Source organism: Sinocyclocheilus grahami, unplaced genomic scaffold, assembly GCF_001515645.1.
Source record: "Sinocyclocheilus grahami isolate Dianchi unplaced genomic scaffold, SAMN03320097.WGS_v1.1 scaffold681.1, whole genome shotgun sequence".
Lineage (NCBI taxonomy): Eukaryota > Metazoa > Chordata > Actinopteri > Cypriniformes > Cyprinidae > Sinocyclocheilus > Sinocyclocheilus grahami.
The window spans coordinates 5,135-30,452 of record NW_015505860.1 but is presented as its reverse complement, the minus strand read 5'-3'; the positions used below and the strand labels follow the sequence as shown (position 1 = coordinate 30,452).

The 25,318-nt window shown below is 36.8% G+C and overlaps 1 long non-coding RNA gene across 1 annotated transcript; it reads left to right on the top strand.

Annotated features, from left to right (window-relative positions):
* Positions 1–547: 547 nt before the first annotated feature.
* On the top strand, positions 548–23,521 carry LOC107559316 (uncharacterized). The gene is made up of 4 exons (XR_001605609.1): positions 548–669; positions 9,065–9,139; positions 12,473–12,526; positions 22,830–23,521. It is a non-coding gene; the product is annotated as an uncharacterized lncRNA (long non-coding RNA).
* Positions 23,522–25,318: the final 1,797 nt, after the last annotated feature.

The following is a 25,318-nucleotide window of genomic DNA, read 5'->3' as shown; positions in this document are numbered from 1 at the left end:
ACACGTACCAATAAGTAGAGCAGAGGTCAAAACCATCATAAAGCAACATTCACTTAAAATATGGCAGGAATATTGGAACACAGCGGATACAGCACATCATTTATACAGTATACAAAATCAAGTAGTCACAAGCATGAGGAAGGGCAGAAGCCCAAGGGAGGAGATGTTAGTCTAACGTCTTAGAATGGGTCACACTGGTTTAAATACAACATTGCACAGAATAGGAAAACATCCCACTGGATTAACTTCAAAAAAACGGTGAGCAGCAAGTAACGTTAAAAGAGATTTTGAATCCAGTAGGAGGTGATAGTCTGTTAATATAATTTCTAAGAAGAACTCAGTTAATTCATAGAATATAGATTACTGTTATTTCTATTCTCTGGGCTGAGAGGGACTTCGGCTGTAGATGGAGGAGCTGAACACGCAGCAACATCGAAAGCTTGAGTTCTGATAGGTCTGGGAGAAGGGAATTCAAGTCTCTGATCCATTGCTTCAGTAGATGGCGGTAATGCTCAATTGGTGATTGCGAGCCGCCAATAAAAAAACGAGTAAGAAGAAGAAGAAGAAGATGCTTCACTCGCTCAACAAGGTGTCTAGAGACCTCTAATACAGCATGGCGTCCGATGAACCTAAACCCAAGAGGATTAAACTCGAGGAAAAAAAGCTCAGGTACAGTAAACACAAGCATCGGCTGAACAGTGTAGAATGACAGAGTCAAACGTGTGTTTGGTATTTTATTAAACACGGGGTGGTTTGTTTGCGAGCACTTTTGGGTCAGAGGTCTAGTCTGCGTGTCACTTAAAGTCCATGTGCTGTCAATTCAGTGCTTTCTCTCAAAAGCACATTGTTGTTGCACTGGAGAGGAATATATCGGGCATTTTCCCATTATAGAGCAATGCCGATGACTCAGTTCGGTTATGCTGCAAAGCCTAAATCGCAAACTCGTGATCATGTGGCATTTCTTTGTGAGTGAACAACATCCAAAGCGTTCCACAATCATACATAGGCGGCTGGTGAGTACGTATGATTAATGCTTTTGAACATCCGTTGTCCTTGAGTGTTTTCCATCGGCCACTGGAGTGCGTCCCTCCGGCTCCACGTGTCTTTTGTTATGCAGTCGGGCTCTGCTGCACAAAAAGTCTCCCTGCTGTATGCTGCCACAAAATTAAGGATCACGCATGCATATATAACATAAATACATGCATGAATACACAATGTAGTTTATGCTCGATGCACAAATGTTGGTTGTAAGTTGTGTAGATAATTTTCCGGCTGGTATTTGTCCCAAACCTATTGACACCCGCTTTCTCAGACATGCGGTCCCTTTAGCAGTGTTGTCATAACGAAATATGAGTCATGTAAGTTACCGTAACGTTAGTCATTCGTCTAATGGCTATTGAGAATAGATGTCAATGCTTGCACACTGTCATGTATGAATACGGTTAGGTCACAGCTGGATATTGGGCATTATTGTTTGTATTTGCATATTGGGTGGCAAGTGTAGTATTTACGTTTAATATGTACATTTAGGTTTATTTTTACATCTGGCCCCACATTTTTACCCACAAAAAGCTTAAACGGGGAACAACTGAGCCCCTCCTATTAGTCAGCCAATCAGCAGTCGATGCTGTTGCGCGTTCAGCCAATCAGCAGCCAGGTGCTCTTGTATGGCGCGCACTCCATGCCAAAATCAAACGACCGATTGAACGACAAACCGAACGTCTATCCGAACATCGTGTACTTTGAGCGTCTTATGGAGCGGGTGACCCACGTGACGACCTGACGCGACGTCAGCGTCTTGAAATTAGCTGGTTTTTAAACATTTAAAGAGACATGCTGCTGTGTAAAGGCTATAAATGGACTTTACAGGCAATACATATAGATATTGTTCACCTAAAACAACACTAAAATATTTTTTTTTCTGAATCCTGTGCTTGAGTATGTTTTACTATCAAAGAGCAGACATACTGTACATTTTTACTGTTTATAGTAATATACAATGTTCACAGTGTTATATATATATATTATATATATATAACAACCAAACAAATAATTTATTTACTTTTCCAACAAAGGTTACAATTTTCAAAAATTGACGTACTGTCATATTGAGAACATTTATGTCAGGAATATGAAACTGCATACTATACAGAAATTAATTTTTTTTTTTTTGCCAAAAATGATAAATATTGGGAGTTGTCATGACAGGTACAGGTTTAAAAACACTAAGAAAATATTTATTTTTTATGAATTTGTTCAATATTAAAATAGTTAAACACAAATTAACCTATTTGAGTTAATAGCTACTTTGAAGTTTAACATTAAAATTCCAGGAGTTTTTACAGTGGACAGTTGCTCTTACATGTAAGGTAAAAACTTTCAGTATGTTCTCGTGAACTGCTAGAATCTGTGAGTTTTTATAGATGTTTAATGAGGTTATAAAATTATAAACATGTTCAGTTTTCATAGGAGCCGATTTGTGCGTAAATATGTGTGTGTGTGTGTATACACACATCAACAGGGACTAATTAAATTGATCAAAAGTGCCAGTAAGACATTTGTAATGTTAAAAAAGATCATGTTTCAAATATAATGCTGTTATTTTGAACTTTCTATTCATCAAAGAATCCTGAAAAAATATGTGGAGTATCTCCTGCTTTTCCAAATTAACCGTCAAAGCATACCCGGTTTGTATATAATACCCTCTGCTGCTTTAACTTTAATAATACACTGCATATAATTTCTAAATCAGCCATTGCAAAAATCTAATTTTGACTATTTCGGAGGACACAACTGAAGTAAAAGAGCTTACATTAAGGTAAGAAAAACACAAACGTGTTACAACGTGTCTTCACACGTAAACAACACGTTGGAAACACGATCGGTTACTTGCACTTCCACCGGTCGCCATTGGAACATGTTATCAACATGTGTATGTGTAGGAACGTGTTACATATGATTTTATGCAAATTATCAATAATTTAGTTCTGGCTCATTGTTTGAATGTGGAAGACTTGAAAATCAACGAACCTTAAATACAAAGTTTAGTCTGTTTAAAGAATTTACAGTTTTAACTGATTAGGCCTAAATGATAATAATAATTTAGTAATTTTATTAAGATTCAGTCAGTATTGATATTTCTCTTTAGTGTTTGAAAATAAAAGATCATGCTTATATTTGATCCACTTTTATTAGTTATTGTTATTTGGTTGATATGCATTTATTTTTATGCATGTTTTTAATGTTTTCAAAAAACTTAAGTGGAGGAACATTGAAAGACCAATTTGTCCTCCTAAAAAGGCAATAAAACGGCATGGATCGCGGTAGTGGGGGCTGGTTTACTTTATGGGTTACTTTGAGGTCTGGTACAAATGTGACACACATAAATAGATCTACATATGCATGATTAATCATTAAAAGATTGGTATTTCTGTGTGGAAAACATGTAATAATAAAGTAAGTATTTATTTAAAATCATTTTGATGACATTTCTTTCCCACTATGTGTAATGGCAGTAAGATGAGAGAGAGCGCTCAACTCATCAGATGATCGCATAATTTAGTGGATCATTAATAGGTTATAGTACTATAGAACCATCCTCTGTAAAGAAATGAGGTGAAACAATGAAACATTTGAGAATTTATCATTATCTTTCTAAATGTGCGCTCTTTGGGGCTAAAGGCTTAATGGGGCTGTTAAGTAGCCATGTGATAAACCAATCGGTGCAGACACTATTCAATACGTGCGTCCTTCTATGTGAAATAATCATAAATACCAGTTTATGTTGTTTGATTGTGGCCTCGAAGGTCGTAGTTGTAAGCTGTAGCCCCAGCTGGCCCGTTTAGATCTTGCGTGCGCAGTGGAAATGCGGCTAATAATCAATTCAATTTCTGAATTCTGACTGGCATATAACCATCAAATCAAACAAACGTAAACGGGCAAAGGCGGGGCCCCCTACAAGACAGAGCCCATGGGCTGCAGCCCACTCAAGCCCAGTGGTAAGTCCGGCCATGACTAGAGCCCTGCACGGCCCTCAAATATAGGCCCTAGCCTGGCCTTGTCCGACAGCTCATCAGAATTCTTGGCTCGAGCCCATCTTTTTTTCCCCTTCTACCAAAACAGCTTATACTACTGTTTCGGCTATTAAAATAGTTCAGTTTTGTATGTAATGGAAAAGTGATTATTTCGTTTCTTTTTTTTATAAAGGTCATTTAGAAAAACTTTTGGAGCATTTTTTCTTCGTTAAATGTAAGTTGTTTTTTTTTTTCCTTAATTTTTAATTTTATTTATTTATTAACGACCAAGCAGCCAGCGGCAGCCAGTGAGTTGAGCATAGCCTATGTTTGATCAATTTAGCCTTCTCAAATCATCACGACTTAAAATCTATAGAAATATAACAGTTCAAGCATATCACAAATGTTAGTTTAAACATTTAACCTATAGATAAATGCGCACTGTTAGACGCATATCCAATCGTTTGTGTGGAGAGTGGAAGGCAGCTGAAGTACGCTTTGCAGGACATGGAGGCGCCAGTGCGATCACTTTCATTTTTTTTCTAACAGTGGAAACAACCTAAAATACGCCGTCATTTTTGCTCATAAAGGTAAGATTAATACATCATTTGGAGCTGTAAATGGTCTACTTTTATTTGTGGGCACTCACAATATCAACAAAACGCTTTTATAAAATAAATAGGAAAACGGGATGCGCATTCTGCCATCTCGGTCTTGAACAGGAGCGCTTCACAATGATGAACTGAAACAGCGAATTGCCTCACAGACATGATAAAAATATATATCTATAGAAAGCTTTAAATTACTACTTTAAAACAAAATAATTCAAATAAAAAATAGAAACTCTCATTATGTAATCCCTAAAGATGCATTTCTCACTAAAGGCACGTCCAATGCGGAGATGGCTAGTCATTTTTTCCGTCAAGATAATTGATAGATGTGTAAAATATAAAAATAAGCAAAAGCCTAAAACGGGGCAGAATATAATTTGCGTTTTATTTTATAATTCTATACAATTAAAAAATAAAAAACATATTATAATTTTTGTATTATAATTTTTATATATTGTCCTATATTTGTATAGCTGCTTATATTTTCTGATTTTTATGTTGCTCTGTTCTGAATACCTTAAAATTGAAAGGATTTGCTGCAATGCAATTTTGTCTGATGTGAATTATTTATTTGCCTATTAGTGTTTTTTTTAATCCATGCTGCAAATGCTTTAAAAACAGCTTTAAAAATTTCTTTATTGCATTCCAGATGCTTTTAAAGAACTTTTCACTATAAATTGTATGGGTAGCTTGAATATAAAACATTGTCATGAATTCGTTGTATTCCCATTTGTAAAATAGCCTAATTAATTGTTGTAGGCTAACCCGATCTCTTGATAAAGGTGCATATAAGCTCGATTTTCTGTGTTTATTTGGCATAATATTTATATGCAAAAATTGACTTTCATGTGCAAAAGACTGATAAATTCATAATTAATGGCATGGCTGGTTCAGTCGACAGAAATATAGGACACATATAGCTACTATAGTATTCTTTTATGTATAAAATATCTTTATTGTAATGCTTGTAATGTCCATTTATAGTCTTTACACAGCAGCTTGGCTCCTTAAATGTTTAAAAACCAGCTAATTTCAAGACGCTGACGTCACGTCTGGTCGTCACGTGGGTCACCTGCAGTGTAAGACGCACAAAGCTCAAGACGTTCGGACAGACATTTGGTTTGATGTTCGATCGGTCAGTCGTTCGTTCGAACGTTTGATTTTGGCATGGAGTGCGCGCCATACTCTTGCGTCTCTGTACTAACATTGCAGACCGATGTCTGACTGTCATTAAACTCCATTGAGCATCACCGCAAGCATTCCTCATGACTACAGCCAGGTAGGACTACACTGGGTAGTTAGACACCTATTCAGCTATATATGGAATTTGATAAGTTTTATAATTTTGTTAGCCCATAATGTAAATAAAAACAAATTTTCCAACTCAAATAGCATGGCTCGAGCCCATCTTTTTTTCCCCTTCTACCAAAACAGCTTATACTACTGTTTCGGCTATTAAAATAGTTCAGTTTTGTATGTAATGGAAAAGTGATTATTTCGTTTCTTTTTTTTATAAAGGTCATTTAGAAAAACTTTTGGAGCATTTTTTCTTCGTTAAATGTAAGTTGTTTTTTTTTTCCTTAATTTTTAATTTTATTTATTTATTAACGACCAAGCAGCCAGCGGCAGCCAGTGAGTTGAGCATAGCCTATGTTTGATCAATTTAGCCTTCTCAAATCATCACGACTTGCCTAAAATAAAATCTATAGAAATATAACAGTTCAAGCATATCACAAATGTTAGTTTAAACATTTAACCTATAGATAAATGCGCACTGTTAGACGCATATCCAATCGTTTGTGTGGAGAGTGGAAGGCAGCTGAAGTACGCTTTGCAGGACATGGAGGCGCCAGTGCGATCACTTTCATTTTTTTTCTAACAGTGGAAACAACCTAAAATACGCCGTCATTTTTGCTCATAAAGGTAAGATTAATACATCATTTGGAGCTGTAAATGGTCTACTTTTATTTGTGGGCACTCACAATATCAACAAAACGCTTTTATAAAATAAATAGGAAAACGGGATGCGCATTCTGCCATCTCGGTCTTGAACAGGAGCGCTTCACAATGATGAACTGAAACAGCGAATTGCCTCACAGACATGATAAAAATATATATCTATAGAAAGCTTTAAATTACTACTTTAAAACAAAATAATTCAAATAAAAAATAGAAACTCTCATTATGTAATCCCTAAAGATGCATTTCTCACTAAAGGCACGTCCAATGCGGAGATGGCTAGTCATTTTTTCCGTCAAGATAATTGATAGATGTGTAAAATATAAAAATAAGCAAAAGCCTAAAACGGGGCAGAATATAATTTGCGTTTTATTTTATAATTCTATACAATTAAAAAATAAAAAACATATTATAATTTTTGTATTATAATTTTTATATATTGTCCTATATTTGTATAGCTGCTTATATTTTCTGATTTTTATGTTGCTCTGTTCTGAATACCTTAAAATTGAAAGGATTTGCTGCAATGCAATTTTGTCTGATGTGAATTATTTATTTGCCTATTAGTGTTTTTTTTAATCCATGCTGCAAATGCTTTAAAAACAGCTTTAAAAATTTCTTTATTGCATTCCAGATGCTTTTAAAGAACTTTTCACTATAAATTGTATGGGTAGCTTGAATATAAAACATTGTCATGAATTCGTTGTATTCCCATTTGTAAAATAGCCTAATTAATTGTTGTAGGCTAACCCGATCTCTTGATAAAGGTGCATATAAGCTCGATTTTCTGTGTTTATTTGGCATAATATTTATATGCAAAAATTGACTTTCATGTGCAAAAGACTGATAAATTCATAATTAATGGCATGGCTGGTTCAGTCGACAGAAATATAGGACACATATAGCTACTATAGTATTCTTTTATGTATAAAATATCTTTATTGTAATGCTTGTAATGTCCATTTATAGTCTTTACACAGCAGCTTGGCTCCTTAAATGTTTAAAAACCAGCTAATTTCAAGACGCTGACGTCACGTCTGGTCGTCACGTGGGTCACCTGCAGTGTAAGACGCACAAAGCTCAAGACGTTCGGACAGACATTTGGTTTGATGTTCGATCGGTCAGTCGTTCGTTCGAACGTTTGATTTTGGCATGGAGTGCGCGCCATACTCTTGCGTCTCTGTACTAACATTGCAGACCGATGTCTGACTGTCATTAAACTCCATTGAGCATCACCGCAAGCATTCCTCATGACTACAGCCAGGTAGGACTACACTGGGTAGTTAGACACCTATTCAGCTATATATGGAATTTGATAAGTTTTATAATTTTGTTAGCCCATAATGTAAATAAAAACAAATTTTCCAACTCAAATAGCATGGCGTTTTAAGAGAATTTGGTGATGTTTTGGCTAATGGAAGCTCACAAGATGTGATGCTACATAGTCTTCTGGATAGTTTGCTTATTTACCGTGTTTCTGGGATGGCTGTTTTTTTTTTTACTTTTAGTTGTACAGAGATTTAGTCACTACAGAAATTATATTCATAAATTTCTTTATGCACTGAACAGCACCCCCTAAACATCTGTTTTTAGAGCACCACAAGCTTCACAAACTCCCACACTGACACGTGTGCTTATTCACACGTTCCCCATAACCTGCACTAAACAATTGTCTTTCTTTGAATGTAGCAGTGCAAATGATCATTTAGACACATTTTGTTGCCTGCTAATTTGTGTCCATAGAAATCATGGCTCATTCCTTGTAGTATTTGGAAGTGCTTTCTTATTTGTTTACATTAATAATAAAGAATAATATGTTATGGAAAGACATGCAGGCTTTTATCATTACTCATTGCAAAGTAATTTTATCACATCTGTCAACACTCGATTAGAGGCAAAGTTTTAATCTTAGGGTCTCCACCACACATGTTTCATCCAGGGTGAATGAACGGTCAGTCACTTAGCCTCGTGTTTGAATGCTTGGTTTGTTAGATCTGGTGACTGTCTAATGCTTTCTTAAATGTTTTAGTGCCTAGTTTGAAACATTTATGACATGCTTTTCTGCTTTAAAACTATTTGTCTGGCTAAACAAACACAGAGTATTTCTGCATCTGATAGACAAAATATCCAGCTTGTAGCTCATCATGGATTTCATTAAAAAGCAATGCTTTCATGCTTTTTCGATTGTGTAATGTGCTGTAGTTTATGCTTGAATGGATCTTCTATGTTTATGAATTTCTGTTATGTAAAGTCCCTCAAGACAAAAATGCTTGAGTTATGCACATTTTTTCTAATTGTTATGGGAAAATGCTGAACATAGTCTGTTTGGTCAAAGAAATGTCCCTGGTATTTTTAGAAGACACATCATGCAAGTGAATCAGAAAGGCCCTGTGCTTTTGACTCTGCTTACGTCTGTTGTCAGAACTACTCTGATGTTTTCCTAATGTCTTAACTGGACACGCATGTCTTTGTTTTTTGCAGTCAAAATGCCCTTTTCGGGATGGGAAACCCCCTGCTTGACATCTGTGCTGTGGTGGACAAAGACTTTCTAGACAAGTAAGTCACATGTCTCTTTAAAATCAATTGGATTTTAATCTTAATTGATGACATGGCTAGGCACTGCTGTACGTTTGCTTTTGTATCAGTGTGTTGTGACGTGTGAACTAAAACCGCTTTTTTATTTTTATATATATATTTATTTATTTTTTTTATTTTTTTTTTACATGTCACTGAGTGGTTGATCTTTGGTCAGCCCATATTAGAATTGAAGAGACGCTGGAAGCCCAGTAGCTTTTGGGTTCATAATATTTTTTTCTTTCGTTCTTTGTAAAGAAATTAAACCTACTACGTTTAATAGGCCAAGTGTCCTTGTTCTTTAAGGAGGCAGCATGTGCCATGGACACTTCGCGGGTGAGAGGATATCTCCTGTTTGACACGTAGGCCTACTCGCAGAGTGCCATTCTAGCACTAGTCATAAAACAATACCCTCTCCATTACACACAAATGTATGAGCTGATCAAATCAAATTGTAGAATGCACCAGGTAGGGCTGGGCGATATAGCTAAAAAAAAAATGTATCAACGATATAATGTTTCATATCGTTCGGTATCGATAATGATTGACTTTTTTTTAACCTTTTTAAAACAAAGAGCAATAGAATTTTTAACCACTGTAATTATAAAATTAACCCAATTTATTGAGACAAACAACAAGTATTTTGTGTTTTAACAGTCAAACACACAATAAAAATGAAACAAATATCTAATTTCTAATATTTAATATGTAGATTAAATAGGTCTTAAGGAAACTTTTGTCTTGTCTCCCGAGGATGCAATGAGCAAAATAATGCAGTGCATTTAAATTGTCAACGCAAGGAAATACGTCTATAAAAAAACATGCATTACGTCTACATTACCTCATATAAATCAAATATAATTTTGTAAATTGCGTAAAAACAATTATGAACAAAACAGCATCATGTATTTATGCATTGCTTAATCCAAAGAACCGAAGCGCCGTTCACTCAGATTGCATTTAACCTCCACAAATTCGTGACGTGTTTTATAAAACTGTTTTAACTTTGCATGGCTACATCTCTTGTGTGAGGCGCGAGTGCAGCAGTCATATTTGTCCGTCTAAAAAATGCCCTTAATATGCGTTCTGTGTGAATGGCTTGGTTTCGGTTTTAACCCATTCAAGATCTTCTCCGCATTGAGCTTCTATATTTCTCTAATATTTTTAATACTTGACGCAGCAGCGGCGCGTCTCGTGGGCTAGATTAACAAAACATTAAAATGCAACAACGTCACTTACTACATCATCACCGCATATGCTCCACTGAAGACGCTCCCTGACGCACTCCTAACATTTGATTGTACTATTTTTTGCATTCAAATGCAAATGTTTATTTTAAATTCGACTAATATTCATTCTTTATTCACAATCTCCTCATCACAGGCAGGCACAGCACTCAATTCAGCATGTGTTTGTGTGTGCTGTCTGCGTCACTCGGAGCAGGTGCCTATATCGTACGCTATATCGAACATTTTTTATATCGTTATCGAAGAAGGTGTACTGTCGATAAATATCGATACCGTTTTATTGCCCAGGCCTAGCACCAGGTCACATTTTATTCTGTAAATATGAACGTTTTTTTAAACAATCAAACTATAGTTTATTGGCTCCTAACTCTCAGCACTATTGCAAACAGGTTTGGTAATCTTAAACCTGCTGGAACTGTGGCAGACTTTGATTGTGATGATTTCCATTTGATTTATTCTAAGTGTAGAGCAGTTTGTTTAGTTGCATGATCTGTTGTTTGCAGGGCAGAGTCAAATAATAGCTTACTAAGATGCATTAAGAGAGATCAGTGAGCTGCCTATTTAATGATTAGATATTGGTCCAGCATATGATTGACCACATACCAAATATAAAATGACTTTCAAGATAATGGAAAATAGTTTTAGCTGCTTGAGCAATTTGATTGGTTGGGGGAGGGAGGGGGGTATTGCTCCTTCAGGACACCTAAATCTCAGTCATATCACTTGGTCACTTATGTTCTCTTAAAGACATTATTCACTGACAAATTCAGATTTGACTCCTTAGGTTAATTTGTTAAAATTTAATTTGATTGAGAGAGAATCACAACAAGATCCCCCACAGTTTACCTGCATGTACTGTACACTCCCGTTAAAAAGTTTGGGTACGATTTTTGGTTTTTAAAAGAAATGCTCAACAAGACTGCTTTTATTTGATCAAAATTCAGCAAACACAGCTATATTGTGAAATATTATTACAATTCAAAATAATTATCTATTTTAATGTATTTTGAAATGTTACTAATTCCTGTGATGGCAAATCAGATTTTTTTTTTAGCAGCCATTACTCCAGTCTTCAGTGTCACGTGATTCTTTAGAGATCATTCTAATTTGCTAATTGGTGCTTAAATATTTCTTGTCTTCATCAAAGTTGAAAACAGTTGTACTTCTTTATATGCAACTGTAATGCATTTTTTCAGGATCCTTTGAATTTGAAGTTCAAAAGAACAGCATTTATTTGAAGTCTATATATAAATGTCTTTACTGTCTTTGACAGTAAAAAAAAAAAAAAGCTTGAGTAGTAGTGTAAATACTCAAGTCATTCAGTTGTTTTTTGCCTTTGTCTCCAAATAATTGTTATTGTTGCTTCATAAGACCTCCAGTAGTTACAATAAGTCAGTGTCTAGTTCCATAATCCTCTTCAGATGTACAAATTCACCTTATTAGATGAGCTGTTATGACCGTTTGTACCACTAACACAGACTACAGACAGTCATCAGATGGTTTCCATTTTTAAAAGCACACCAAGTTCATGTTCTGTTACGAATGACTCATAATTGCCCATGTTTTGTAAATACAGTTTTTGGATGGAATCAGACACGGAGTCCAGTTTCAAATGAAATAGGCAAATTATTGTACTCGCTTCTAAAGACGTTTTTAGTTGATGAAGTGATTATGGCTCAACGAAAGCAGCTTTATTTTGTTTTAAGGCTAAGACCTTCACCTACAGCCGTCTTACTGAAATGAGCTGTTGCATGTGCTTATCTTTATCTCGGGGCAAATGGATCTGTTCTGTGTAGATTGTTCCATGATAATATCTGTTTGAGAGAACATTTTAAGATGATTAGCTGTTTGTGATGACAAAAATATGGTACAGATTTGTTTAACATGAATTACTTTAGACATAGGTTATATTTTGACCATAATATTTTATGCCACTAATGTTGTTTTAATGAATGGAGTTAAAATAAAAAAAAATTAACGAAGAAGAAATTATTATTATTACTTTAACTTTGACTTGTTCTTGATGAGTAGATCTGATATGACAAAGATGCTTTGTGTGTCTTAACAGGTATGGACTCAAGCCAAATGACCAGATATTAGCAGAGGAGAAACACAAGGAAATGTAAGTGTGTTTCACCAGTGCTATATTGTTTGTTTTAACACAGGCCCTTTTGGTATGTTCAGTGATTATTGAAGGCTGATTATAGACATTCACCCCTTCATGTGAATAAAAAAAACTCTGTCTAGAGTTCATGAGAATAGCTCTCATTGTTGCATGTGGCATAATGTACTTCCCTACTGTACCTTATTTAGTAGCACTAAATAAGTAGCACGTGTGTTAAATGATTTTATTTGCATGACTGTATACCAACAAAGAAATTACACTCCATTTCATCTTTAGAGGATGTGAGATCTCCTCAGGAGGGAAGTGCCGGTACTATGCATTACCAGTTTTGTTGCCATCTTGTGAATTGATGTTACTCCATGTTGATTAGCATCTGATCTAAACAATTGCATGATCCTCTTTAATGCAAAGATTAGAAGGATGCTTAGCGCATTAGTAGGAGACTGACAACTCTGAATTATGTTCAGACGGCTGGATTCATCTGATCCCAGTTCTCTTGATCTAATCATGTGTCAAGCTGCTATTTGATTAGTCTGAAATTGTACTCTTTGGTCTCAGCAGTGAATCCCATAATGATTAGACCCTCAGAGATCGAGACAATGATTCATGTGATCCTGAGAGTGTGGCACCAGTAATTTCAGCATCAGGGGAAACTCGCAGTAGCTTTAGGGTAACATGCGCTTTTGTCTGAGCATCTTCATGTCATAGTTGCATCATAAAAGGCTGATATGCACTAATCCATCTCAGATCTGCACTCGATTCTGCTGTCATTTCTGAGTGGCTAGAGCAAGTTTAGAGTGCTTTTAGTCAACATACAGTATGTCCTGCTTTTGGTAATGGGCTTAGGAGTCAACTGAAAGCCTTAGGAAGTAGAACAGGGATGTATTGTTTACTGCATGTAATTGCCTGTAATTTGGGATATATTTATCTTGTTTTTCTTCAGTTTAGTTTGTTTTGAGAACTTCATTTTTACCCAGTATATATTCCTCCTTATTCATCTTGGTTTGGAAATTGTTGTTGTCCAGTTATATTTGGTCAGAAGGTACCAAGTGGATTCTGGAATGGACAAAGTTTGAGAAGTGGGCTTATTGCTGTTGCAAAAGTGGATATTACACACTGTAAAAAAACAAAATCTGTGACATTTATGGGAAAATACTGGCAGCTGTGGTTGCCAGACCTTTACCGGAAAAAAAATATGGTGGCAACATATTTGGTTTTGCAGATTGAACTTAAATTTACAGTAAAAAAAGCGTGTTTCATTAATTGATATAATGCTAATATACCAACCTATTGAAGTACTAATATCTATTTCAACGAAAAACATCAAATGTGAAGTGTCATGCAGGAAATTATGTGAATTTTTCTCTGTAATTTATTAAAAAAAAAAGTAATTTTGACAGTATTTTACTGTAAAATTACATGTGTGGTTAGATCTGTTACAGTTACTTACCATATATAGCACGGAAATGTACGGTTTGTAAAATCTTGTTTTCATCCAGATTAAATCATTGGTAAAAAAAAAAAAAAAGTATTATCATAAGCTAACAATGAATGGGATTTTAATGGCATTTATTGCTCGTATTCATCCATGATACATTAATTAAGAATTAGTATTAACCAAGATTAATAAATGCTTATACAGTGCGAGCCTTTGTAAAATCTTGTTTTCATCCAGATTAAATCATTGGTAAAAAAAGAAAAAAAGTATTATCATAAGCTAACAATGAATGGGATTTTAATGGCATTTATTGCTCGTATTCATCCATGATACATTAATTAAGAATTAGTATTAACCAAGATTAATAAATGCAGTAAAAATGTTCATTTTTAATTCAACTGTTAACATAAAGAAACTTTAAAATGTCAGCAGAAAGTCATATAAGAACAAATTGTGGGTTAATGATGATAGCATTTATTTATTTGGGAAAACAACAAAGAAGGATTACAGTCAAAAAAGTGCCATTTATTCTTTATCAACTGTGTGAAAACACTCTTTTATGTACAGTAAATGTTCAATATGAATATGGAACACAACGATGACTTGAATATTTTTGTTAATGTTTAAGTTTCTGTTTTCCACTGCACTACGGTCATAGGAAATGTTTGGCTATCCAGATCAGACTGTGTTTGTATGTAACAAGCTCTTCTCAGAAATTCTTTCCAAAGGTTGTAGTGTTGTTTTTGTTTGGATTCATAGATTATAGTGTGTTTAAGTCGAGACTGAGCAGAAAGACATGGATCAGACAGAGACCTTTTGCACTGTATTGGTTTACTCGGCTGCTCTTCCTCTCTCTGTGTGCGGACCTCAACAAAGCATCACTTCAGCTTGCACAATGTAAAACATATGATCATGAGGGGGCCCTTTCATCACGCTTCAAACAATATAGCTTATTGTCTGTAAATCATTGGGTTGTTCCTTCTTGGTTTATGCACACGGATGCCTGTGTGACATTAACACTCATTCAGTTTGCTAATGATTATCTCCTGTGGGCCAGTGACCTCAAACCATGCTAAATGTTTGATTCGGCCACGAAGTGTTGCTTTGCAGTGTTTGGATGCTTAATCTAGGTTGCTTGTGATGATACCGGTGGGAACCAAAGCTCTTGTCATCGACTATTATGTTTGAAACTGTGGGCCTCTCTTCAGTGGCCTTGTATGAAGAAAAATTAATGTGGCTTACCACTGAGAAAAAGCAAGGACCACCCTACATCTCACTGTGTTTAAAGAATTCAGATGCTTAAAGTGGTCCAAGCTGACTCCACAAAAAAAAAAGAAAATACAAGAAAAGGCCTGTAATCTGCCTAAAGCGGTGTGGAGAGGTGTTTGTCAACCTCAAAACCTTTAAGCATTTGATCCAAAGTACCCTTGTGGCAGCTCTGAATGTCACTTCTTTCAATGACTTTCACTGTCGACTCGTTGTGCAGTGCTTTTTTTTTACCACTCTCTCTTCATGTATATGTTCCTTTTTTTTTGTTTGATTTGTGTTGATGTGCGTTTAATTTATTTATGAATGCATCAGGTTGAAAGGGTCTGATTTGGTGAGTCTGCGTTATGAATGCACTTCCACTCTTCTCTTTCATTGTCCTTATCAGAGATTTTGGCCTGACACCAAGGCAACAGGTGGAGAGGCCAGACATGCTCTTCATTATTCACAACATTTCATAAACCTGCTATATATGATGTGCATTTAAAGCACATTCAACCTGGTCTCATGCCCTCTGTCTGGTTGTTTTTCTCTGACCCACACTAAAACCAATAGTGTAATCTTTGTTTATTGTAGAACTGTTGGAAGTTGTAGTTAGGAAAGTGCAATATATCATATTACCTTTATAATTTTTTGGCTGATATTAGGGATCTTTTTTATTTTATTGGTATTGGTCAATATTGGATATTTTGCATGATCATGCCCTTTTTTACGTTTACACTACCTTTGCTGTCATATAGCACTCACTTAAAGTTAATCTTTGTCAAATTACTAGTTCAGTTTTATTTTTTTTACTGTTAAATGAAAATTACCCTCTGTCTGGTTGTTTTTCTCTGACCCACACTAAAACCAATAGTGTAATCTTTGTTTATTGTAGAACTGTTGGAAGTTGTAGTTAGGAAAGTGCAATATATCATATTACCTTTATAATTTTTTGGCTGATATTAGGGATCTTTTTTATTTTATTGGTATTGGTCAATATTGGATATTTTGCATGATCATGCCCTTTTTTACGTTTACACTACCTTTGCTGTCATATAGCACTCACTTACTTCAAGTTAATCTTTGTCAAATTACTAGTTCAGTTTTATTTTTTTTACTGTTAAATGAAAATTTAATTAAATTGAGATTTTGCAAATCTCAAAATGAATGTCCAAATTTTATTCAGCACATGCTGTAATGCCTAAAGGAATTGTAGCATTTACATTTTTTATTTATTTAGACAAAATAGTGTTGAATATTACCCTTTTTATTTGAAGTAAAATACATGTAAATATTCGTCAGCATTTTATTTCATGAATGCAGTCACAGCTGAAGGGCCTGCAGTGTGTAGTGCCAAACATCTGCCTTTAGCCATGACTATATTCATAATATTGTCCAACCTCTCAGAGCTTACTGCTTAAATATAGATTTTTGCATTGCATAATACTGTTCATTTATATTCTTGGTCATTTGGACTGAAGAGTGCTTGAGTTTTATATCACAGACAGATGCCCTGGCATTTTGCTGTAGTCTGTCTGGGAGTACGTTGGCATTCATTGGTCCCTGTGTGATTTGCAAGGCCCTGAGGCAGCAGAGTGCAGTCACCAATCACTGTACTCTATGCAGTGGTTTATTTTCTGTTGCCAGAGTGTATATTTACTAAACGTTCCAGTCTGTCTGGTTTTGTTTAATCTGTTCATAGAGCATTGTATCAGTTGGGGATGGGAAGGTCATTTAGGTGAAGGGAAAATAATGGTTATACTGGTCTCCACGAAAAATGACCTTAGACTTTAGACTTAGAAAAGTAAAGAGAGTTCTGAGAAAAGCTTTTGTTTTCAGATGCCACTTGATTTTTTTAATGCAATGAAATTATTTTTGTCATTCTAAAAAAAAATAAATAATAATTTTTAGAAATGCTTGTTAGAACCAAATTGTGTAGTAACAGCATCTACCAGCAGAGTCTTAACTGCCATGCTAACCAGGAAAAAAAGACCCTGCGTCCCAATGTTCATACTATCCATCCTAAATAGTAAGTGAGATTAGAATAAGTGTGTCCCAAAGCGTAGTATGTTGAAAATAGTTTGCCAAAAGTCCCCGGATCGTCTACTATTTCAGGTAGATTTTTGAAGTGTGGATCTGTGCACACTCTAATGGGTAATATTGCCCACAATCCATTGCGCTTTGGCCAAGGATTCAGTTCAGAACTACAAACACATAAAACGTTAAAAAAACTACAAACATGGAGGATGTGCACGACCAAAGGTTGAAAGGTTTAGATAAAGGGGTTTGAGTTACTAATAATCAGCATTTGACCTGGTAAAAATATTTATTTAATGTTATCTGTTATATTTCATCTGCAATAACAATGTGAACTTTCAGAAACCATTTGTTTGGCCATTAACTTTTAAATGCATCATAATGCGAAAAATATGAGCAGAGTTCTCCGCATGAAGGTCTGTGGCTCGCAGATCAATATGCTGCTACTTTTCTCTCCAATATGGTAGGAAGTTAAATGAAATGAAATGTGGAGGATGTTAACAGTGACAAGATGATTGACAGGCCAGTTTACAGTGACCGGGTGCGTGTAACCATGCGACAGAGCGGTCTGTTAAAGACGCAATTGTATGATGTGATAGTATGTCCCAAAGCTACTCTTCTACTACACACTCAAAAGTGTGTACTACTTCTTCACCAAAAGAGTACATACTTTAAGGGCGTAGTATAAGCAGGCACATTGGGATGCAGCATTTGACCCCTGCAGAAATCCAGACGATGATTAAACTCACAACACTGCCATCTTGTGACAAATAATTTATGTATTTTAATTTGTGTAGTCCCTATTTTTTTTTTTAAGTCCTAAATTTCTGGAAACAAAATACTCTGCAGTTTTAATGTTGTTCATTAATACTGGAAATTAAATTTTGCATGGTTTTCTTTACATTTTTACAAGTGAAGAGACATGAAGGCCAAGTATGGTAACCCATGCTCGGAATTCTTCCTCTGCATTTAACCCATCCAAGTTAGCGCACACATGTTAGGAGCAGTGACTAGTGAACACACACCATGGGCACGCACTCATTTTTTAATTTTACGTTTATTTTGTAAATTTATTTATTTATTTTATGCTCGTCAAGTCCCAAATATCTAGAAAAATTACTATTTATAGCTCTGCAGTGCTTGTTCTTATGTCATTGTAACAGAAGTCATCTGTGTTTTAAGAGGTGGCATGTGTGCCAGTGTATTAAAGTAGTGCACAGCTGCCTCTGGTCTAGTAACAGGCATGTTTGGAAAGGGATCAGCTAAAGTGAACAGACACCAGGTGAAGTACCACTGGCAGCCAGCAGGTGGAGGCATATGCTCAGGCATTTTAACAGTTTTACACCGCACCATGCCACAGGGTGGCTTTTGCAGGGAACAGGAAATCTTATCCGGTTTCAGATATAGTTTTGTTCATCTAGGGACGGACAATTGAGTTGCTTCCCAGGCTGAAAGGCAAAGCTTGACTTAAGTTATTTGTTTTTAAATTCTTGAATTGAGTCATTTGTATATACTGAAACGGTTATTGAGAACACATCACATTGAGTTCATAAATACCAAGACAATCGCAGAACATACCAGCTCTGATCTGCGTCCTTTTGTTCTGTAGTTTGTCCGAACGCCGTGCAGCCCGCAAGCAATCTGCCTCCCCCCGGAGAGAGCTGAGTCGGACTGTTTCTTGTGTCTCAGATGGGGCTGGTTTTGATGAGTGTGCTGTTCTTAATTTGAGAGCAGGCAGGAAAAAGAGCTGTTGCACACCAAAAGCTAAATTGCAGGTGCGCGAAAGATTGGGAAAAATAGTATATTTGAGGGGGACAAACAGTTTGCGAATTGTGCACGCTTGCAGTACGAACATTTACTCAGCAGTGTTTGGTGCAAAATGCTTTGTCAACATTAAAGAAAGGGAAAAAATAGATTGTCAGGGATGCTTAGCTCTTTAAGTTGGAGGAGACTGCTACAATTAATCATAGGCGCTGCATTCCTGCCACTTCTGTCGAGAGCTATACGCTCAGAAAAACATAGTTCACTTAAATGAGCCACAAACTTGTACTGTATGTTCCTGTTAGATTATCCCTGTGTGAGCCGTCCTTACTCTGCCTTCCCATTGGCAGACACGCACTAGTGCTCATCCAGCCTTGGCTGGAAGCACGTGTAAAGCTCCACACCTCAGGATCACATTCCAGGGGTCAGGATGGTGACTTTACCCCGACCTTACAGACGAGGAGGGAGGGTTAAATCAGGTGGTTTGTCTACAGGATCCAGAATCTCATCCGGCTCAGGATCAATGGTCCCTGGTGGCTCCGACTCCAACTCTGGCTCCTGCCTGATTCATTTCCCATCAGCCATCCCTTCGCAGCCAGTCCTCTAAGTGATTTCCCCTAATGGCTCGATGTCCAAGCGGTAACCTTTTAGCGCTCAGCTCTGCATCCACTTCTGCCCGGTCTCTGCTCGGTTCATCTTGAGGAAGGAGAGAGAGAGAGAGGATATACTTCTCTCTCTCAATTTCAATTTCAATTTAAGAGTGCTTTATTGGCATGACAAAAATTATACATTTGTATTGCATGTATATTGTATACATTCTCTCTCTCTCTCTCTCTCTCTCTCTCTCTCTCTCTCTCTCTCTCTCCCCTTCTTCTTCTTCTCAGTCTTCATCACCGTTCAAGCCCTGCTGGACATTATGACTGCTTAGATTTATGTGCTGTGAATTACGGCGGCAGTAAGCTGTCTGCCAGGAAAACTCCAGACTGTACACTGTGGCCCAGTGTAGAAACGCAACATTGGCTTTTATGGCCACTATGGGATTTTCCATTGGTCTTTGCCCTCTCAGGTGGGAACATATATCTTTTTCTGCTGAGATGCATTAGGTAGGTTGTAACCAAGTGTTACAGGGAGTCAGGTAGAGTCGTTTTTTTAAAGTCTGGTTGTTCTTTAGTCAAAGCTGGACAATCTCTAATTGCTAAGCTGCGGGCCGCGGTGGAGCCCAGCCAGGCCGTCTGTTTTCCTGCTGCACTAAATGCTGGCCTGATGGTGGTGGGCTGGTCCCTCTCCACGCTCTCCTTACAAGCATGCGTGTCTGCCATGTTTACGACAGCATTCGGATGCCTTTCCCTCTTCACTCCTGGTGTAGTGTTTGGTTCTATACACTGAGCTGTCGGGTTTCAAATTGCCACAAACCCCAGCTTTGACTTTAATCATCTCGAATCACTCTATAAAACTGACCTCAGACCTGCTGCTCTGTGCTTACGGTTTCCCTAGCACCTCATTACCAACAAAGCCGAATGATTATGTGCACTCTATTGCCCCCTAGTCCTGGCTGGCCTGCAGTTTAGCTGAAATGCACTGTGGGGGTTCTCCTGCAGGTGGAGCTGTAAGTCACTGCGCTCTTGAGCGTCAGCCAGCTATCATCATGGAAAATATGCTGGGTGTGTAATGAAGTATTGTGCTTGAGTGTGTTGTGTGTTGTTTTTCCTAATGTGGTATTGTTGAATGATTCTCAAGATTTGAATAGCTGTGATAAATGTCATCTCATGCAGGATTTGTTCAGTTTCAGCAAAACAATTCTAGAATACTTGCATATCTAAAGATATCTATCTATATACATATATTTAGGTATGTGTGTGTGTGCATGTTTGTGGTTTGAGGACACACATTTGTATAATAACATGGGTATGACATGGGTATTATGAGAAGGTGATTTATGAGGAAATTTTCAGTGTCCCCGTAATTCAAAAGGCTTTTAAATAATTCAGAATGAGTTTTTTTTTGAAAATCTAAAAATGCAGAAAGTTTCCTGTAAGGGGTAGGTTTAGGGGTAGGGTTGGTGTAGGGCAATAGAAAATACGGTTTGTACAGTATAAAAACCATTACGCCTGTGGAGAGTCCCCATAAACCAAAAAACAAACCTGTATGTGTGTATAAATAAATAAATAAATAAATAAATAAATATAAATAATTATACACACATTTATATATTAATGTAATATTTTATAAAGACAGTATTATATAGTTTTGAAATATATGTAGTATGTATGAAATGTTTTATATAACGTTTAAATTATTATTATTCCTTTGTTTTTGTTATTGTATGGAAGAGAGCAGCTTGAACATTCTTCAAAACAACTGCTTTTTTGATCCACGGACAAAAGTAAGTCATACAGGTTTGGAATGACATAAGGGTGAATGAATTACCAAATTTTGTTTACTGTCTTATTTATTATCATGTTTTTAGGGAGCAGATCAGAGGCACTGCATTTGCACTACAGAAATGGCACGCTAGAAAAAAATCAGCCCATGTATTTTGCTAAAGGAAACCAGCAGTTTCAGCATTCATTTTAGCAGTTAAAAGTATTGTAACGTGTAACCTAATTTAAACAGTTGGGCCATGTGTATAATTACCCTCATTTATCTCTGACTGATTCACAGCCAAAAGTTCCTTAAATGAGCATACTTTTACAGAAACCAAGATCCTACAGCCATTTTGTGGGAGTAAATTGGACTGGAAAATTCTTCAATGCCTTTTTTCTTTATCACTGATGAAACGCTGCAGTCGTGCACTCGTAGATGGTTCACATTAGGCCATGTGGTGTTCTCTGCATGGATATGAATTATTGACATGGAACATCATAGCTGAATGGATCATCCCATGTGTCTCCCTTAGGAGATCAGCTAAAAGTCTTTTTACTACAGACTGTCACCACAGACACATCGCTTCAGACTAGATGAAGGATCCAAGTCACGATGGTGTGAGGGGTCCTGCCCTCTGACCTGAAGATGATCTGACATCACTATAGCTTTACCTCAGGGTGATCTGGTAATGCGAGTCCAAGGGCTCAATGATGTCTGTCTGATAGGGCGACAATGGTGTCATGTTTCCTTCGAGCTTCGTCTGCACCTGCGCTGCTCATCAAAAACAGATTATTTCAGATTTGTACGTCTTGTCATTAATATTTGTAAAGTTAATGAACAGATTCAGATTGATAGATTGCCAAGGAAACGGAACACGAGGACCACGTCTGTGACATCACGGGGTAATTAGGCCCACGAGTGCGCACGAATCTGCAACTGCGCTGATTTGCATTTTAATATGTTGTTAGCATAGGTGAAGGTTTATCTCTTGATTAGATTCCAGTGATGTAATTACAAAGCAGAGTTTTACTTCTCAGAAAGGGCACCGCGCATAAACATCAATACGATTACCAGTAATTGTTTCAAAACAAATAAGCGGTTGGGTAATCAGTCATCGGGCCGCCTCTGAATTGTTTTGGAAGACGGCCTCCACTGCAGCACATCGCATTCGGCTCATTTTAACATCTCCGTTTAAATTGGCTTTCCACTTGTCAGAGTAAAGAATATTTTAAAGATGAGTGGTGAAGGCTCAGAGGTAATCAGTGCTTTTAATGATCTTATTTGTGCGTGAGTGGCTCTGTAGACATTACTTAAGAGTCATTGAGAGAGCTGAGACACTGCATTTGAAAAGCTGTCCCCTGACAGCCAAATCCATCCATTTATAAAAGAGGAATTATTATTGACTTTCTCTCCTCTCTCTCTCTCTCTCTCTCTGTCTGTCTCCTTAAACAGATTCAACCTTGGGAGAACAGGCACAGTGGAAGCTTAGAGAACAGAATAAGTAATGACACTTTCGTCTTCCTGGGATGTGGCTCACCGTGAAATGGGCTATTGATTTTAAACAGATAAACTGTTCTCTTTTGTGTTGAGAAATTACTGAACAATTTAATTAGGGCTGAAACAACAATATTTATTACCAGTTTTTCGCTCCGATCCACCCCCTCCCCACTTTTTTTTTTTCCCATGAAGTCCTCAGTGTCCTTGTAAACTACCAGAATAATTAAACAAACCGTGTTGCTTCGCTTGGTGTTGCTGATTAGCAGCCTTACCCAAGAGAGGAAGAAAAGAGGGAAATTATATCCATTGATCACGCTGCTAATTCCTGAAGGTCTGGAAGAATTGCCGCACCAGATGACTCTGTTGAAATGAGGATTGACGGCCGCTTTTACATTTGGTGTCGTCCTGCATTGTTTGTGTCATCCCAGTTAGTCTGTTAGCTATTTGTCTAAATATAGCCTTCAGTGCCAATCAAATGGAAAACTTGAGAGATTTCGACAGTGAATTCTTGTGGAGAAAACGCTTGTCTTTCAGATCTTCCTGTAGTTTTGAGTTTTTGAAGTACTGATTCCTGTTGGCAAATGAGTCTTACTATCATTGGTAAACTCAATCAGTTTTACTTAGTTTGATTACATGTGGGTTTTGTGTGTGAGGAAAAAGTGTATTTACCTTATAAATAAATAAATAAATTGGTATATGTTTTTATAGCACTTTTCATACCTAAAATGCAGCTCAAACACAAGGTTAAAAAATAAGATAAAATAAACCTGATTCAAATGTATTGAACAATTATAATATATATTATAATATATATTCTCATTTCTAATATGAACTTTTTTTATATAACAATTTTAAAGCTTAAATATTCTTTGTTGTCTTTCAGGTTATATGACATCATAAAATCTGCATGTGTTTTTATGGTAAAATAATTATATAATTCTTTTTTAAAAGGGTAAATGCTGCTTGTTTTAAATGAGGTACAACACCTCATACCACAGGACAACTTTCCAAAAGTATTTCATGTCAACTACCTATTAGTTGCTGTTGGATTTGTATTTAAATGAACTTGAATTACAGCTTGCACCGCCTTTTTTTTTATTGCAGACTGCAATTTATCAGCCGTACACATCAAAAGCTCTTTACCCAGGACGTCCTGACATTGATTGAGTAGCATCCCATGGGAGAACTTTGTGTCAGATATAAAATACTAACTTGTTTCAGAGCACGTTTTATGGCGGTTAATGACGTCCTCTGGTTTCAGCGGCACAGGATGCCCCGTGACAGCTGTTTAGGGTGGAGAATATGTGTGTGCTCTCTGCTAAATGATTAAATGTTTAAAAGGCTCTTGATTGTAGCCAAGCCACGTGATCCCCTGGGCCCCTGCGAGGAGGGAAAGGTCCCGAGGCAGCTGCTACTTTTGAGCAGGACTCCTTAAGCCCTCTGAGAGCAGGGCCCCTCGCCGTCTGTGCTCCAAGGTGCTGAAAAACAGTTATGCAAGCCCAAATCCTGTGAGCCCCTGTGTGTCTGTGCCTGTGTGTGTGCGTGTGTTCGATTCCAGTCCGTTGGAGTCCCCTCGTGTGAAATAAACACCCAGACTGCTCAGATTCCCCAGTGTGGGTGACTAGGAGCAGGTGTCTCACCAAGCTTTATTAAGTCCTCCCCATCTCTCTCCATTAACGTGGGGAAGAGGGCCTCACAGGAGGCCGTAGACACTCTGTCTGTCTGCGATTCAGATGTAAAGGGCCATGTAGGCATGCACGTCAACCGCTGCATTCCTGGCTTAATCACACTGTTTCATGCTTTATGTAGCCTTATTTGAAAGGAGGGTTCTTATCGCCCTCAGCCCACAGGAACCTCCCCTCCTCTTTCACCTCAACCTGAGACCCATCTTCATTCTACATCAATCATGCATGTTTGGTTTTCTAGAGCTATTGGTGACTCCAGCAGTTCATGTGCACAGAATATTCAGGGTGTTTTTTTTGTTTTTGTTTTTTTTGGACCGGTGGACCCAATTTTTTCACAGCTGGTCTATTTAATTTGTCCTCTTTAATTTTTATGCACCACCTCAAATTATTATTGCATTTGATAACATTCGCTGGAGTAAATGATATTCTGGCAGGGTTTGCTAAACTGGGGTTTGTGAGGGAACTGCTGGAGAATTGCAAGTTGATGAAAAGCAAATTATTAATTGTGCCATAATGTAAATTTTATTCATGTTTTAATAAATGTTAAAATAAAAAGTCAAAATAAAACACTTAGAAAATATTTGATTGGTTTAACTGCTTGCCATGTAACTATTAACCAACATAAGAAAACAGTGAACATACAAATGTTTCGTTAAATTATTGAAATACTAATCTAAAATCACAGAGGTGGATTTTACATCAGTTGGGTTCAGCTTACAAAATTTGAGAATCCCTGTTTTATGACAATAAATTGTCTTG